This window comes from Falco punctatus (assembly GCF_963210335.1).
Source record: "Falco punctatus genome assembly, chromosome: Z".
NCBI classification, from domain to species: domain Eukaryota; kingdom Metazoa; phylum Chordata; class Aves; order Falconiformes; family Falconidae; genus Falco; species Falco punctatus.
The window spans coordinates 56,056,746-56,069,094 of NC_137586.1; the positions used below are offsets into that span (position 1 = coordinate 56,056,746).

The following is a 12,349-nucleotide window of genomic DNA, read 5'->3' on the forward strand; positions in this document are numbered from 1 at the left end:
ACACTCTGTTCCTTCAGCGACAGCTTTGAAAAGGACAAGCTTGATTGGGTTGGGAGGTAGCAAAAGCAAGGAAAAAGCCTGGAAAGCCATGAGATCAATCCAGGAAGCTCCAGCATGACTTGTCAAATGAACTGAGGAACAGAAAATTTTTGAACACAAGGAGCAACAAAACCAACACAGCAAAAGTTAGGCAAAGCAAGATAAAGACACAAACCACAAGTGTTTTGTCAGAAATCACCTCTTAATTTCATCAGATGGGCTGCTGGGATAAGGAGGCTGAAGCACTTCAAAAAGGCACCACATAGGCTCCCAGTATGGCTGGAAATTTCTTTTCAATACCAGACATAACTGTTAGGAACTTTGACTTTCAAGCACCTGTGACCTGGTGGTCTACATAACAGAACAGGCAAGTGTATTGGTAAGCAGCAATCTTCCAGGTACACTAGGTCTATAACCCAAGAACAATGGGAGTTATGAGGCCAAAATGTTCTTTTTGATGACCTACCCTGTTTCTCAGAACAGGATAAACTCTCCAGAAATAAGCAATGCAAAGTCACTTTCATGCCTGAGAAGCCCTTCTTTACCACTTTAGCTATACTGATCAATACAGCACAGCACAACTTTCTAGCACAGACAAACCCTAAGCAATACCTGCGAAGATGCTGGATAGTAAATATCAAAGCATGTCAGCACACAGACTTCAATAACAGTCAGCCCAACTGTACTAGACAGTATTTTAAGTATTTTCACCTATTGCTGTCATAGATCATCAAATCTGATTATTCTAGGCCCTCCCTCTACAGAGATGTAATAAATCTTAGCTAGCATTTCTTCTCCAAACTTTGTAAATTCAAGACCTTTAGAAGATCAACATTAAAAATAGTTCAGTATGCAATCATTTTGGTATCTCTTGACTAGACAATCTGCCTTAATTTGAAAATCTCTAGAGACATAAAAGGCCTCCAAAACTAAACTTGGTACTTTGAAAACAAAGTGCTCCTATGGGCTTCTACAATGACAGAATGATTTCCTACATCTTGGCTTCTTATGCGGACTTCTTTGATACTCCTCTTTTTGTCACTATTAAACTTGAAGAAAAAAAAACAACCAAAAGAGTAAAACAGCACAATAGGGAGAAACACAAAGGTAAGGAAGACCTAAGCTACTAGAAATGTTTGTCTTTTTGGGACATCAGTCCTAACCAGAAGATGCATCATCTAAAAAACAAATGATAGGAGGAAAAAAAAACAACCTCAAACAACTGACTTGACACAGAAACATAATGTTGAAGAATAATAAACAAAACAGAAGTCACAAGTCTTTTCTTTAAAATTCTTTAAAGCCACTTTTGCCCCAACCTGACTGGAGACTCAGGAAATCCAGAAAATTCTGGTATCCTCTTTTGGCCTCACTACCCAACCTGCCACACAGCCTCCATACAGCCAGTTAACAAGAGATACAGATGACACTTCAGTTAATTCACATTAAACAAGTCCATAACAATTATGTGCAACTCATTAATTTGAAAATTCTCTTTTATGACACAGATGTTTTAAGAGTGATCCTCAAAAGAAATTAGTAGTTATACGAGCAGCAGAATTAATGAAAACTGGTTTTCATGGATTTTTGTTCTGTATTTTTGTTTTCCCCTCCCTGCAATATCCGTTCCCCTTCAGATCCTCACAGTTCACGCTCCCTGCAATTCCTTTGGTTTCCCTGGTCCTTGATATCCTACATTCTTTCCTGTGTCTCTGTAACAGACACCATACACTGCAGCTGCCTCAAAGCCCAGCAGCTACCTATATCCATGGGTCAGTAAGCCAAAGAGAACAGCATCAGCTCTCTGTGTTTCCTTTAGGATGCAGACTAATTTATCTGCTACTTAATCACTGATTTCTTACAATTCTTTTTAAGAAAGGCAAAAGCCTCCCTCAGGTCAGAAGCTATTTACACAGAAACAGGACTAAAAGAACAAGCATGACAGCTTTACACAGAATGCCACCTCCACATTTACATGGCAAGGCAACCTGAGGAGGTCATATACCACAGTTTTTCACTCTGCCTACTTTCTGTTGTGCTCATATTTTATGTTGCTGACTGAATTCTTGTTCGTATCATTTTTTCTTACAAGATTTATGCTTTAGTAGATTCATCACATCATAAATACTGGTTAGGTAATGTCCTGGTTTCAGCTAGGGTAGAGTTTATTTTCTTCTCAGTAGCTGGTGTACTGCTGTGTCTGTACAAAAATTACAAATTTGTAAATCTCACAGTGTCCCCAGTCCTCTGCTCCAGTGCTTGACCACCTTAGGGTGAAAAAAAAAAAAATATCATCCTAATATCTGACCAGAAATTCATGCGTTCCAGCCTGAGTCCTGTTCCTTGCCTCTTGCCCTACCAGCACGCTAAAGTCTGTATCTATCTTTTCTCCATCCTCCCATGAGAGAAGGGGTAAAGCGCATTGAGATCTCCTGTGAGCCACCTTTTCACTAGGCTGTGCAATGGTAATTTCATCCAGCTCTTCTCACAGGTCATATGCTCCAGCCCCCACATCACTCCGGTGTCCTCAAGCAAGCTCACTCCAAGTCAGTACCTGCCTCCTCAGCAGAGCTGCTACCCACCCATTCAGCCCCCAGCCTGACCTTTTGCACAGTTATTCTGCCTCAGTGCAAGACTTCGCATTTGCCTTTGTTGAATACCATGAGATCCTCAATTCTCCAGCTTGTCAAGATCCCTCTGAACAGCATGTCTCCCTGCCAGCATACTGACTGGTCCCCACAGTACAGCGTGATCTCCAAACTAGCTGGAGGACCACTACTCCATCAGAGATATGTTGTTCAGTAATAGCAGTCCTCCAGCTAGTTCACAGATTACGCTGTACTGTGGGGACCAGTATTTTTTTCAAGTTTGTAAGATGACACCATCCCTGTCACTGTTGTCTTACAATTTTTACCATATTTACCACTTCATAGCTCTTCCCTAATCCCCCAAGTTCACTATGACCTTTTCAAAAAAAGCAGCCAAAATGCAACAAGTCCTTTATTTTTCCTCAGTGCTCAGTACGACTACATTTTCCCACCCTTAGACTACTTTAAAATTAGGAAGAAAAATATAAATCCTTTTAAATTTTATTAATCCAAAAATACTGCAGATTACTGGTTTAAACGAAGATTCATATACACATTTCTATAGCTTAGCATCACAGATGACCAAACAAAATATTACATAGTCAGCAAGCAAGAGACCCTATGGGCACAAGAGGCTGCCAATGTTTTAAAAATGAAATTAAGTTTTAACAAAGAAAAGAATTGTTCTTCTGGGTGTGTCTCACTCACTTTTTCAGTCCAACTCAACAGACACCTATGAAGAACAATATCAAATATACCTGGACTCCCACTTTCTTGAAATAATGCCACTGCAGCATGTACAACGGTTTGCTGCTTTACTTCCTTACAAGCTCGGTCACAGATTTCTGAAGTTTGAATGCACTTCTCACACCAGTGGCTTTCACTCCCAAGCCTCCAAAAATAGTAAGGAATTTCTGAACTTGCTCAGAAACCTCACCTGTATCCAATCTCCAGAGCCATCTGCAAAAGCAATTTTCAGATCATATCATAAACACTTTATGTAATATTGCTCAAAAACACATACAAACCACAGATTCCTGGAGTTTCCGAGCAAAAAGGCTCAATAACCTACTACCAAATCTGCACAAAAATTCTTTCCAAAAGCTACTGTTCACTCCCGTTTGACTTGGTGCCACACCAGCCTACAAACAGGAAAAAAAGCAATGCCATGCAGAAGATCTATACAGAAAGCCTGCACACACTAAAAATAGGCAAATAAACACATTTGTAAGGGGAATTAAGAAAAAAAGTAAATCACTTTAAAATGTTGACTGGGGGGCACACGGCAGGAACTGACACTACAGTTTAGGTCCTGCGAACATTTGCACGTGCTCTTAATGAAAGCAGAAGTATCCATATGCCTAAAAACGAAATCAAATCTTCACAGAGCAAGAACCCAAGCAGATAGTAAATACCTCAAGTTTTCACTTCAGAACATGAACATACACCAGGTGCAAAGTAGGAAAAGGTAAAGAGGGTATAACTTCCAGCTGTGCTGAAAAAACACACAGCAAATGTTTGCAAAGCGTATGTCGCAGTTCCTTGGTGCAGGTTCAATCACACGGCACTCATGCTGTTCCAAGTATTCTCAAACAGACCCATTTGTTCTACATATACAGTTAATGTTACTAGCCACACTAATGTTAATAGCCACCCCCCAGACTCTCGTACAAACAGAGTTCATGTGAACAAATACTGTGTACAGCTTTTAGCTATTTTTAAACTATTTAAGGGTAGTTTTCCTAACAAGACAATTTTCCAGGTACACAGTTTATGATGTATTTTAGTAAAATTCACAGAATTCATACCTTACTCCTCAATAGCAGAAAATATGTAACATAACTAACAACCTTCCTCCTGCCCTCCTCCTAAAACAGCGTGCCCTGGAGCACAAATCAGTAGCATTACAGGAAAAAGTGCAATTCTCTTATTCATAAGGGATATCAAAAACAATCATAAACAGCCTTTAACTGTGTAAGTAATGTTCTTTTCCATACTGGCTGCATACCCTTGTGCTACAGTTGTGTACATTATACAAAAGAACAAAAAAATCAATGAAAGAGTTAAGTAAGCTTTTCTGATTATTTTTTTCCCCCAATTACAGTGATGGCGTCTGACCTCTTTTAAGATTACGTTTCCCATCTGGGATCATCACAGAAGCTGGTGACCAGAACCAAATGCTTAGAGTTGTGAGCTCTGAAATACTTAAAAGTTTCATTGAAGGCTGGATACTATGACAGCCCATGTCGAAGAAAACTACATTAGCTGCTAGACAATGCAACAAGCAACACAGATTATCTGTGTGGACGCAGAATCCCAGTCATTACGAGAGAAATGGCTTGACACACTTTACCTCCAGACTGATCACAGACGTTACTTTTTCATTCATCATGGTTGCAAGGGACTTGCATGAGAGGGAGGATGCAGAGGCTCAACCTAGGCACAATGCCAGGGATAATGGGAACAGAAACCCAGGAGTTTAGAGCTGGGGTGCCTGGCTCTCACTGAGAAAGACCTGCATAGGAGTGTCTTAAGAATGCACATTTGGAGCCTATGTGTGTATTTGAGAAGCTCAGAAAACAAAACCATTGTGCTTGCTTAAAATACTTCTGAAAATATCTATGACTTACTAATTAAAAAATCCTCCTGCATTTTTCACCAAATAAAGCGAAGTGTACATTCTTTGTTGTGTATGTGTAATGTGACATTACACATCAAGTAACTTCCAGAAGAAAGCTTTATTTTAAGTCAGAGCACAAGAATAGTATTTCCCCTCAAGAATGGAGAATCTTTTCCTTATTCAGGGAATGCTAACAACAAAGCACTTACTGTATTTCACATATACAAAGAATAAAAAAAAAATGTTTAGAACAAACATAGAAGAATGCAACCAGAACATGTTAAAAAAAAAAGCCAAAAAAAAAAAAAAAGCCAGCACCAAAAAAGAAACACACAACAAAGCAAACAAGACCCAGAAAAACAAAGGTGGGAGAAAGCAGCACCATCATATTAGAATATTCTTGCAAAGGGAGCTCCCACTGCAAACTTAGTAAGATGCTCTCTGATATTTTGGTACTCTACCTTCTTGTTATACATCCCACCCACATCCTGCATCACATTAACACGGACAACTCGTATGTTTAGATGACACATGTCCATCTGGACTTCTGATATGAAGCAGATGCCATACAACAGAGCACTTAAAATACCTGAGATGCAAGAACTAATAAAAAAGGCTGCAATGCTATTGGTTGAAAAAGATTTAAAGCCTATTTTTCTCAGGAAAACAACATGGGTCAAAAAGATTCTGTGCACACGTGGATTTCACTTTGCCAATATAATCTGTGGGTGAAAAAAGGGCTGTATAAGCAGCAAAACTAAATATAAAAAGTCAAGAAAAAAACCAACATTTTTATTGAGCACAGCTTTTCCAATATTTTACAGTGTTCACAATCATGTTTTTTAATATCTTTTTTAAAAATTTCTCATTTTAACCTTTTTGTGACAAGTCAAACATACTTCTCAGACTATGTTGTGAAGAGTGTTGACTGTTCAGTCTCTACAAATGGATGAAAAGCATGGATGAAGTAGTGAGGGTATGAAGCAGTAGGAGTACAAAATCTGCTCTGCTGCCTATTCTTCTATAGTAATTTCATATTGTAAAGAATTAGCTCAAGGTTCAAATAGCACATGTAATGTGCCTGGGATGCCAACTTCAGATAGATATAAAAATGCAAATGTTGTAGCATTATCATTAAACACAGACAAATCATGCAGACGTAAGAGCGAACTGTGAGAACATGAACAAAGCTAGTACACACACATAAAAATATATATATATATTCACAGAATCATTTTGGTTGGAAAACACCTTTAAGGTCATCGAGTCCAACTGTTAAACATTGAGTCAAACTGTTAAAATACACACTGCCAAGTTCACCATTAAACTGTGTCCCTAAGTGCCACATCTACGTGTCCTTTAAACATCTCCAGGGATGGTGACCTAACCACTTCTTTAGGCAGCCTGTTCCAATGCCTGACAACCCTTTCAGTGAATAATTTTTTTCTAATATTCAATCCAAACCTCCCCTGGCGCAACCTGAGGCCGTTTCCTCTTGTCCTATCGTTTGTTACGTGGGAAAAGACACACACACCTCGCTACATAGTCCTTTCCAGGTAGTTATCATTATCCTTCACTGGAAGATCTGATCTGCGGTAGTCTGATATATAGACACAAAATTCAGTTAGTATTTCAGCCTACTCTGAAAAGGCATCAGCAGCTTACTTCAGTGAATGTCACATAGTTCCAGTGTTCACCTACACTGCTGGTAATAAAGAAGTGTTAATACTTGAAAGACTGAAACCCAAAACGCAAAGGCAAGGGATCAGGAATGTTCGACAGCTGTATACCTGTACTTTTTTGTGACATTCTTTTTCTTTGAACTGAGACTGTACTGCACATTGAATCATCAATTATCTTTCAGTTACTTTAACTGAGAGGAGACCATCAGTTTCAAAACCAGGCAAACTCTAACCAAAAACTGTACAAGACATCAGACCTAAATTGCTTCTCAGCTGCAAATTCATGCCATCTTCACTAATGCCTGTGGAGTGACACCAGCAGAAAAATCAACACAGGTTTACGTCTAACACTTCCTCTGAAATGAAAATTAATCTCTCCATTTTACAGGCAATTAACAACTTCTATAGCTAACTAAAGACAATTAAGTTTACAAACCAAATTCATTGCCTGCTACATTGCAGCTCTATATTATGTTTTTCTGTGTAACCTCCCAAATTCACAGTCCTTCTGACAGCTGAAGTATCAGTTCCAGCAAGTCATCCAGTTCAAATCAACAGATACTGAAAATAATCAATATCTTGATGGATTAGACCAAAAGCATAATTTAGGTTATTTCATAAGCAGATGTTGCAAAGAAAAGCATGCATTTCAAAATTAAATGCTTATCTCTGGTCTTTTTGCTGGAATTTGTACTGTAGAGACAACTTGGAACTTTTAATTCCTGTGTTCCTGCATAATTTACATCTGAAATATGCCAGTATAGGCAAAGATAAAATGATTCATACTGCAAGAACTATAATTAAAAGATCTGCATATTGATTTAATTTTGTTAATTTTCCTTAAAATACATTTATCACACTAAATAGCCTCACACTAAATACTTGTATCGTGTGTGTGTGTGTGTGTGTAAATATCAACATTTGCTAGCATTCACTTGAGCTGGTTGATGCTGGCACCTGAACAGCACACATCCAAAACAACTTCATACAGTACATTTACGGCATAGAACAATTTCAGGCTATAAAATTATCATTCCCAGTTTACACAAGCACTACATATAAATTTACGAAAGAAAGTCAAACTGAAATAAAAAATAAAGTGGTAGTCACAGAGAATGCCTTAAAACAAACGTACATTATCTGGAAATAATTGCATTTATTTCCCAAATTAATCCCATAAATATGCAACTCATGTTTATTACAACTAGCTTTGTGAAATATTCTATGTATGTCTGCTAACATTAATTCCATGATTACTAGAATCTGTTCAGAGTACAACTACTTTCTCTAAAAAACACAAAGCTTCTATCTTCCTTTATAATTAAAAACTAGCAAACAACACACCAACATTTTAATAATAATTCTGAGATACTGAAGATAATTACAATCTAGTGTCCAAGACAGACTTGTTCTACCCTGATGGTTTTGGCTGGGACAGTTAAATTTTTTCATAGTATCTTGTATGGGGCTACGTTTTGGATTTGTGCTGAAAACACTGTTGATAACACAGGGAGGGATGTTTCGGTTACTGCTGAGCAGCATTTACACAGTGTCAAAGCCTTTTCTGCTTCTCACACCTCCCCACCAGCGAGCAGCCTGGGGGTGCACAAGAAGCTGGGAGGGGACACAGCCAGGGCAGCTGACCCCACCTGACCAAAGGGATATTCTACGCCATATGACATATCACTCAACAGTAAAAATCTGGGGGAAGAAGAAGGAGGGGGGGATGTTTGGAGTTATGGTGTTTGTCTTCCCAAGTAACCATTACGCATGGTGGAGCCCTGCTTTGCTGGAGACAGCCGAACACCTGCCTGACCATGGGGAGTGGTGAATGAATTCCTTGTTTTGCTTTGCTTGCGTGTGTGGATTTTGCTTTACCTATTAAACTGTCTTTATCTCAGCCCATGAGTTCTCTCTCCCATCCCACTGCACGGTGGGGAGTGAGCAAGCAGCTGCGTGGTACTTGGTTGCTGGCTGGGGTTAAACCATAACATCTACCCAACCAACATGCACAGCAACAGACTTACAATACTGTGGTAATTTAACCAAAAAGTACCACCAAAGCACTTCTTTACTTATGAGTATCACAGTTTAACTAAATTCATACAAAGGTGCGGCAATACTAGTTTCCACTTGTTTTTTTTTTGTTTGTTTTTTTTTTTTGGTTGGTTGGTTTTAAGCTATCAAAATCAATCGCAACTCTTGAAAATCATCCACATACTGAATGTGTTTCACTTGTTCTTACTAAAAAGCTATCTCTCCATCTTGCTTTATTTTACACAGTTATAAAGCTGTGAAACCATCTATGTGACATAAATCAGAAAACTCGCATCTATCTCCAGGCATGCCAGAATCAGGTAAGACACTCACCATAAAGCCACAGTAACTGATTTCCAGTTTGAGAGCAAAACCACACATACCATGCATAGAGGGTATAACTATGCACAATTGCTAAAGGCACAAAAGTTTACATGTGCAGATATGAACATACTGGGAGTTTTAGTACTTGTATTACAACTGCTTAACATATACAAGCATTAGGCAGAACCATTGTGAATTCAAACACCTTTCTACTGCACTTAATCGACCCATTAATACAAACTTTACAAGCAGTTCCATCCCCTCACATTCTGCAGTTATGCACATTTGAAAACTCTGATCCCTTCATCAGCAGTTTCAGTTTCTCCGGACTGAACTGGGCATCTGCTAAGTCTTTATCTGCCAAAATAAGAACGTCCCATTACTCCTCTTAACAATATATTTTGACAGGACTTAGCCTCACACAGATCTTAAACAACAATTTTAAAGTTACTCTAACGGAAGACTTTGCAACATCAGGCAGGCAAGCAACATTAATTAAATTTAGAAAAGTTTACCTGACGACATGCGTAACACAGATGTTTAACAGAAAAGCTACTTTCACCAGCTACAGACATCACATCAGTATCCTAAGTACACGGCAACTTTCAAAAGCCATCTTTCCTTTCCTAATGCTGCAAAACCCGAGAATGTTAACACAGACTTTACAAAAAAAGTGATGCTGAAAAGGTCTAAGAACGTCCACTACGGACACACTCTTCTCTTCCCAGCTGACAATCTTGCCTCTAGGTGGGTTTCTCTCTTTTACTGAGGAGATGCATGTACCCCAGCAAAGGCAAAGTATTTTATGGAAGGCGAAGTGCCTCTTAGGAGCAGAATCAATTTCCTGAATGAAACAATCAGCTCTTCAGTGCAACATTTTCTAGTCCAATATTCTTTCACTAATTTGACAGCCATAAATACTTTCCCTTCTATTGACACATGCTGTTGGGGAGAAAAATACAAAAGAAACAAGAACAAAAACAAACAAAAAACAAAAAACAAAGCAAAACAAACAAACAAACAAACCAAAAAAGAACCAGCCATCACTAAATGTTCTTCTGCTGTTGATAAAGAAATAGTAAACATTATTTCAACCTTGTTTGTAAACTACCATAATTTTACTAACCCCTAATATTTGAAGACCAAATCACAATACAGGTTTTTATCAAAAGTTAATATACTAGGGCCACTAATAGGGGACTACTGCTTTCAAGAACACAACTAGGAGAATGCTCAGCAGAACAATCCAAGTTCAGCCCTGATGCCAGAGATTGGTGCATCTTTTTTTCTACTGGTGGCAAGAATTTGAATGAATCAGGCAGACCTTCACAAAGTCAAATTAACAGTTTTCCTGTTTGGAGAAAAGAAAAAAACATTTCTCATCCCCAATCTAGAAGTCTCCTGGATTTGTCTGTAAATTATGATGCTATTTCAAAAGGAGAAGATGAATCAGAGATCATACTGCATGAAAACATTATTTGAGTTTTCCAGATCACGACTAAAACAAGGATTCACCTGCTATGCTGATTTAAGAATACTGTAAAACTTAATCATTTAACTTGGGTGTCTGCAAAAGCTCTTTTGAGAAAACTGGTTCTGACTATTCTATTTACCATTAAGCACAGGATCTGTGCTAGTGAATACCAGAATTTGAGGATAAACCCCAAGAGCCCTTCCCTTTTTAGAGGGGGGGGGGGAAGCAAAACCAAAAAAAGCCCAGCATTCCCTAACCCAACAGTAAGGTCTTTGTACACTAGGCCTGTGATGAATTCATTACATGATAATATAATCTTTTCTCCACCAAGACGTTCCAAATCATGAGCAATACAAAAGCTTTTATCTCCCAACTGTAGCATACTAGGTCAATTTGTCTCGGATTAAGACTGCGGGAAGGTTAGGAGAGGTTTTGCTATCATTCTTTAAAATAAGGTTATAATCTACAAGAACGTCCAAGCAATTTAAAAGCAAAAAGTTGAAATACAGTTTCATCAGGTAAAACTTCCATTTCTAGATCACCTATACTGGAAAAATATTTTTCTCCTCTATATTTTATTTGGAAGGCTCAAACAGCTAGACAGGATAGACTGATCTTCGCCACGTGGTCTCAGCATGTAGGAAAAGCTATTTTTGAGCTCTGTGGTACAATTCAAAAGGTAAAAGTTCGAGTTCTTCCTCAACTTTCTGCATAGCAATCCTTTTAATACGCTGTCAACCACAAATTTCAAGAGGAACTTGTTTATAAAACCTACTTCATTCCAGAGCATGATTTCCATCAGTATAACCACCCGTACTGCAGACTCCTGTAAATCATCCAAGCCTCCAAGACAAGAGCACCACTACAAATACGTTCTAAGAAAAGACTAATTAGTTATCTCATTTCTTCACCCTCCAGGCCCAGCGAACCACATCTCGTTTTCCTCCGTTCTTCCATACCGCTTCCTAATCGCTAACTTCATATACACATACACGGTTTCATCCTGGCTGCCATTCACAAAAAAGCTCCGTGGGAAACGATCTAAGGCCCCACTCCCCAAACCACACAGATACAAAATTAAATTTAAGCAGGTGGGAAACTCCCGCGCAGTGCTGGTACCGGGTCCGGTGTCTGACAGCAAGCACGTCATCCCCGGTGCCGGGAGCTTGGTCCCGGCATCACCACCGCTCCGGGACCAGCTGCTCAAAGCCAGTTCCTCGGGGGGCAACCACCTCAGGCCTCGGGCAGCGCGGCCGACTTCACAGCATCCCGGAGCCACACGCGGGGCTGGAGGTGACCTGCCGCCGCGAACCGCGCACCGGCACCGCGGCCCGCCGCAAGGCGCGGCGCCCGCCCCAGCGGCACGGACACGCCGCAGGGCCGCCCGCCCGCCCCGCGGGGCCCAAGGGCAGCTGCGGGCGGCGGCCGCGGCAGGAAGGGGAGCGGCCGGGCCGGGCCCGGCGCTGCCCGGGGCGCGCCACGGCCTCGCGGCGAGGGCCAGCAAGCGCCGCAAGCCCTCCGGCTGCACAGGAGGCCCGCGGGCGGGGACGCAGGGCGGGGAGCCGCTGGCAGCGGTACGACGGCC

At 40.2% G+C, this 12,349-nt stretch overlaps 1 protein-coding gene across 1 annotated transcript in view; it reads right to left on the reverse strand.

Annotated features, from left to right (window-relative positions):
- RNF38 (ring finger protein 38) overlaps nt 1–12,349 on the reverse strand; it is a 113,303-nt gene that overhangs the window by 99,158 nt on the left and 1,796 nt on the right. The gene's annotated exons all lie outside the window — the stretch shown is intronic.